Source organism: Simochromis diagramma, unplaced genomic scaffold (genome assembly GCF_900408965.1).
Source record: "Simochromis diagramma unplaced genomic scaffold, fSimDia1.1 OVJJ01000079.1, whole genome shotgun sequence".
NCBI classification, from domain to species: Eukaryota; Metazoa; Chordata; class Actinopteri; order Cichliformes; family Cichlidae; genus Simochromis; species Simochromis diagramma.
Window position 1 is genome coordinate 1,711,781 of NW_024387075.1, and position 7,163 is coordinate 1,718,943.

A 7,163-nucleotide genomic window follows, 5' to 3' on the forward strand; every position below is an offset into this window, starting at 1 on the left:
GGTCCTGAATTCTGTAGCCTGGACTTAACTTACATCCAATTAGTGGCTGTCTAGTGCTCTTTAACTAATATGCATTAATAAATAGAATTAAAAAAACAACATAAAGTAATATTTAAAATTCACATATCTTGAGATGAAAGTTCATTTCATTAATGCACATTGGTACATGGACTGTTACGTAGCAGCACTCAAATTAAAAGCAAAAGTAAATCTCTTTGTTTCTATGTCTAATTATACTTAACCGAGTTAGTCATGATTCCTTGGTTTATTTGGTATCATGAAGTAAATATTATCAGATTTAATAATGCTAATAACCCACAGAGTTTAACCGCAAAACTAACCCTGTGTTTTTTCTTTATAGCATTAATTTGAGCATTAATTTTGCCTCCTTATCTATTTTCACTACAGTAAATGCTATCAACTTCAGTGGAGGAGCTTCTTTTTCTCTTGTCTCAAGTTTCTAAATATATCACCCTGTACAGCTGTTGCTGTCAGGAATGACCTGAAAACAGCTAAAAAGGGAGGTTTGACACGTGGTATATATGTAACAGGCTTTCCCTGCTAAATCCGTCTCTGTGTTTGCCAATAAAGCAACCACGACAAATTGATCTGAGAATGAGGAACTCATGAGGAAGGCTTCTATGGCTAGGGTATTAAAGCAGAATAGCACAGAAATTCAGCCTTAATTCACTTGCTGCCCTGTAACATTTAAGTACGTGAACAGTAATTGTAGAGTAGACTTTTCACTTTTTTCTTTGAACCAAAAAAAGCCCCTCTTCATTTGTTGTGTGGACTCCTAGTAATATGTCAGATACAAGCGACTACATGATTAAATCATTTAAAAGTACAGAATACTTCTTTTAAACTCACACACAAAACGTCTTCTCTCCTGACATGATATATTTTATCTTGTTTCATAAGAAATCTTCAAACTTTCAATGAAGTACTGTCTTCAGTAAAATAGCCATGATAAAAATATTGTCAAAAAAAATATGTATGTTTAAGTGTATGGGCGTGTTAAGAGGCTTGAATCTAATTATGTGTCACATTACACTATGTAGCTACAGTACGCATAGTGTTACTAGGCAGTGCTATCTTTGTCCATAGAGCTCCGTCACACAATCCTTGCATTACAAGAACTCGACACCTGTTTTGCTACACAGACAGGGTGGAGTCACAGCTCGACTCTAACAAGATATTCAAGGCAAGGAGAGGAAGCAGAAACTTATTCTGGTTACTAAATAATGTAAAGACCAAGAATAAAAAATATTGGTTTTGTTTGTCTTGCAGGCCAGGACCCCTTTTGAAATCACCAGTGACTGATAAAAGGCCAAGGAAATGGAATTCTACACTAAGCTGATGAATTCTGGACAAAATGTTTTATTAATCTTTCTGACCAAAGTTACCATAAAAAAATGCATGACTTGACTACTTGAATTCAAAGGTGTTGCTTCTAGTAATGAACACACAGCGAAATATTATCATAAAGCTCTGTGGAGTTTTTCTGTGTGTGTACATGTATCCTTTTTGATTCAATCTCACACCTCACTTTGAGGTGAAACGAGCCACTGTTTTCAGCGAAGCAGCTGTAGAACTGGCTACCCATTGAGCACCAAGCTAACCACAGGCAAAGGTAATGGCTGGAGCACTTTCTGGAGTTTGTCAAGAAAATCAAGAAAGGTGACCTCAAATTTCTAGTTACAAACAATATCCTGTTTTTCTTTCTGCTAGATACTTTAAAAAAAAGCAAGTCAAGTTAGTATCAATTAATAAGGGGGTAATATACCAGTGTCTCATTTTTATTCCTGTCCTAAATGGGAACTTCTGAAACTTGAGCAAAGCCCCAGCTTACTGATTTTGTTGGTGTGGCTGGAACATAAAGGCCATTACACACTGAGTTGAACGCATTGCATTTTTGCTGGAAATGCGTTCTCAAAAAACATGCTGTGAAAAAACAAACTCAATATCAAACAATGACGATCTGGTCCTGATGTTTCTAATCAAGAACATAAAGAAACTGATATTCTGGGTCATCCGATTCTCACAAAAAGGCATCAGCGGGGAGAATTTCATGGTTTGATCCAGGAGATGTAACTGTATCACAACCCCTTTCAAACGTATGTCAGGATATCAGTGGGGCAGTTTGAGCTCTTGTTAAGGTGTAGGAACCACGCCTGAAGATGCTGAGAAATAATTTCAGAGCTGATTGACCTGGAACAGCATCTAGCTGCATGCCTGAGCTGTATACTCAGGATTGAGCTATGAGTGCACTTATTGGCAAATTGCAAAAAACATATGAAACGCACAAAATATTTGTACAGATTTTATGAGTCTGGTGTGTGAAGGCTTTAATATGACAAACTTATATGTTGCACTTAATGCTTTGGTATTAAATATTAACAATCAATATCAATTCTAATATGTTAATTAAGTTAACGCTAAGTCTAATGCTATCAAGTCCATGATCCGATACATCACAGTTCACCAGGAACCAGAGGAATCTGTTAAAACAGCGGCCCCTAATCCCTGGAGTTGTTTGGTACCGGGCCGCGAGAGTTGAGGCTCGGGTGTGAAATTTATGGTTTTCATCGTTTTTATCGTTAACTCGGTTTCCCTGGGTCTTTTCCCGTGTGTTATGAATAAATCTTCTTTTTTTTACCTCTCGATTGATGCGATGACAGCAGATGAAAAAGTTCATGCCAAAATTATTTAAGGTCCAATGACACACAGCATTTTGCTTTTCAGGATAAGTGAAAACATTAAGAATCCGAGGATCCTCTCTACCTGCTGCTAAAAGTTGATATTAATTTCTTTTTTGAATAATCCCTTTATCAACACGCACTTCTTCAGCTAAATGTTATATTCTTGTAGCATAGTTGCTACAGGATTATATTAATGCTTGTCTGGCAGGATGTTTTCTGAGTAATAATTAAAAAAAATCTTTCATTCCTTTAATTAAAAAAAATAATGAAATCAAATTAGTAAAGATGAAAGCTGACTTTGGCACTTAGCAATGCAATTTCTCACCAGTCAAGAATGGGTGACTTCATTTTGACAGCAGCCTTTTTATGTCTCCATGCTAGTGACAGCCATAGCCTGAGGCATAATGTTTTTGGGTTGTTGATGTGTCGATCCATCCATATCATTCTTGTGAACACGAGATCTCTTCGATGTGTTGAGAGAATTTCCCAAAATTTTTCACAGCAGGATAAAAGGATGACATCTGAGACTCAAAGCGTCAAATGTCAAAAGTTCATTGTGAGATAATGATGCTCTAGAGTCCTAGATAATAGAGACTGTGACTATATTTCATGCTTTTGTTAGTTACTAAATTAGTAAATGTCATTCTGGGTGCCCTCCTCTTAAACTCCTTCAGTTTTTAAAGCTTAGACAGTATGAGCCTGGACAGACATGGATATAAACAGCAACTTGCTTTGCTGATGGAGGCATACATCTGCAATTCAGTCAGGGAATTGTGATTATCACCTCTGTCCATATAAAACAACAAATAAACCAGTTAGTTGCTGACATTCACAAATGTTCCACGCCACAGGAAGTAAGGCATTTTCAAAGTCATGGCTGAGTCAGCAAAGGTCAAATACAAATGGTAAAACGTCACAACTTCCCAGTTTACCAAAATGTCTGGGAGACATTTCCTCTCTAGGATTTTCATGCAGTGATGTCTCCATTGTTCCAGATATCAGACTTCATTTCAGTGACTACATGTTGTTTTTCTTTTTGTAAAACATTGTGTATTTGTCATATATATATATATATATATATATATGAATAAATCCAAATGAAAACCACAGACAGGATACAAATCAATCTATTAGAAAAATCCTCATTATATGAAATACTATGATTTTGCACTATATCTTAATAAAAACCAGAGGCATACATGAGGTAGCGTAAACCATGAATAAAACCACTTTGATCAGGTTTTAGCAGACAGCCTTACCAAGGTCTTCTTGTGATAATAACCACTGTGAGCTCCTTGACTTTCTTTCTATTTCGACCATGCTGTGGATCTCACCATTAGAGTGAATTAATGAGAGGTACTAAAATCAACAGACAGGAAAGTTTAAGAGCTCTCTGGAGTATGCAAACCTGAGTTGTGGGAAGAAAACACAATATAATTCTCCATAAAATAGTGGTTTGATTTAGGAAACATTAATCTATTGCACCATTCTGCTTAGCCTTAGAGAACCTTGGATGGTAAAAAGAAGAAAGCTATAAATACAAAATAAGTAGGATGAATTGAGCTCTTATTGAGGCATTTTAATGAGGGTGCATTCAAATGGGACCTAGTATATTTGCAAAAATAAAAGAATAATAACAATGGCTAAAAAACTATCTCAATACGTATTCTAATAATGCTTTTTAGATGACGAAATATAAGAGCACTGATAGCTAATAATGTTTTTAATTCATATTCACACAGCTGGTGCTCTCTTTGGGCCACCTTTCTAGTATTTTAGTCAGTGAGAGTTTCTTACACATGTAATTAGTTGAAAAGAACAAAAAGCAAGAAGTATGCTTAATGACATTTTCAAGATTGCAACAAAAGACAAATTACCATGGAATTGCAGGTTGATGAAGTTCAAAACAGTCTAATGTGCGTTGTTATAATTAGTGTTTTAGATCAAGTTTTGTCATTTGGAACAGCCTCGAGGCCTAAGAGTTTGCCGATATGTTAACTAAGATATCAGTCTAGATAATGGCTATTGAATTCAAATGAAAAGTAGACAGCAGATACTGCTCATGCCAGCTTTTTCTCCAGAGCTGACAGGGTAGCAAAGAACATATGTTCAGAGCTGTAGACATGTCAGGGGATGTTCTCTTTTTGAGGGAAATTAACAAATCTGGCAAATGTGTAAGACAAAGCTTAAATCAAAACCTGCACAATGTTGTAGATAATGCCTCACAGCCAGTGCTCTGTTAAGCTAGGATTTATGAGAAAATACTTTGTCTTTTATATACGTAGATCTGTAAGAGAAACAAATAAAGTATGCAAACAACGAAATTAATATGTTAATCATTTGAACAAACATCGTTACTGAATATAAGATTTTCCATAAAATGCCTTCATGCCCTACATTACTGTGCTGCTAGAGCCCCAATTTACAGCCTCACTGTCTAAAATAATGTATGTTTGGTTGGATGAGAATTTATATCCTAAAGGCCAGAAATACACACACCACTCTGCCCAACTTTGGCTTCTGCCATGTAATGATATTAATATTGCACAAGGTTTCCACACCGCGTACAGTATTTTCAGGTTTCATATTACTGAAACAAAATGTGACGCAATGTCAAAACTGAGATTTTTCTGTGTTCGCGCTATTCCCGAAGCTGTGTGAGCTTCATTTTTAGCTCAGGACTGCACATACTTGTTTGCTTGTGCGCTAATCTCATCTCAGCTTTTCAGGCCAGCCGAAGGGAGAATTTGAGCAATGGCAGCAAAGCAAGAGAGCCACAGCTGACCACAGTGACGTAAGTTGCGCTGACCGGCCTGACTGAGGCTGCTTGCACATATACACACACACACACATACACCCAAACCCTCTCACTCACCTATAACCACATTTCCACGGGGGAATTAACCATCAATGGCTCCTCAGTGTGAATGTGCATGTGTGAGTCTAGGAGTGTGTGTGCGAGAAAGAGAGAGAGGCAGAGAGAGTAACCTGTGCTTGCCAGTAGCAGCTGCAGCTCTTAGCTTTTAGGGGACAGGCTATCATTTCCAGTTCTTCCCCTTCACATTTCATACAAGCTGAAAGAGATTTAGTGATTGTACAGATTTAATTTTAAGTATGAAAAAAGGAGATTAACAGTGTTTTTATCCCATCATTATACTGTTAGAGTTCAGCGATTTCAGGCATTTAAATATTCCCGTAACATGCTTGGTGCAACATTAAATGTATCCAGCAACAGAACACTGACAGATGCAAAATGATCTTGTCTATAAAAATGAGCCAACATTATAAATATGACTCAAAGTTGGGATTAGAATTCAATCCAACCACAAAATGTGACTACCCCGAAGGATAGCGGCTCCAGTTTGCATATTAGAGAGAATATTTCATTTTTTAGAATTTAATTTCAAAGCTGTTCTGCCCATTAAACCCGACTCTGGATCTCTAACTACATAATGACCTGGTTGCTACGCCTCTGTAATGCTGACCTGCTGACAATTTCAATTAAACTGCTTACATCACTTTTGCTAAAGCCCTGCTAGCCCTGCCATTTTACCAGCAATCAAATGAGAACTTGGAAAACCTGTGCAGAAAAGTTATATAAAAGCATGCCACGCTTTTCACATGATATCTGATTGCAGTCAGTTGCAGCAGCAACTGCTGTTCAAAAGTTGAACACCACGACAAATCATCCCCGAATGTGACAAAGGAGGGGTCAAAGAAGACGCCTGCTCGTCAGCACGCAGAAAGCACGTCTCCACAGTTCACTTCAGCAGTGGCGACACATTTTTAAGTGCCACGATTCACATGATTTGTTCGGCTCAGTGAGCTTTTCACAGACTATATCTCGCTAAGTGGCTGATCAGAAGCGCTTACACACACTAACAAATGCGCTCGTGTAAACAAAGACAAAAGCAAGACGTGTGAGCAGCAGATTTTAATCTCGGGCTTCCATTTGTGAAGTTTATCACTTTATTCCTGCAGACTCTTAACAAGAACCTAGCAGGGCATGTTCAGTCAGCACAGCTCGGCCAACAGCGGGCACACAAAGAAGCACATATCTTTCTGCTCTGTCATGCAGTCACACAGGGTTGGATTATTAAGGTCACATTATGAGAGGATAAGAATAAAAAGAGAGGGAGACAGAGAGAGAGAGGGATATTCCTCTAATTTCTTCCAGGGGCTTGTGAACCATATGTTCAGCCCTGGGACACAATACACAACATGAGGGACTCAGCGAGAGCCCAGAAACATACCCGACACACCAACACATGGAAAGCAGGCTGCAAACTGTGTGCGGGGGTCAGGCATGTGGAGGAAGTGCACCATTACTGGCAAACTGGCACAGTTCAATGGTAAAAACGAGGAGCCGAGTTGAGCTTAATGCAGAGCTTCGGATCACACGCGTTCGTGTTCAGCTAGATATCATTCAGCTGAAAGCCTATTGACGAACTGTCTAATGAT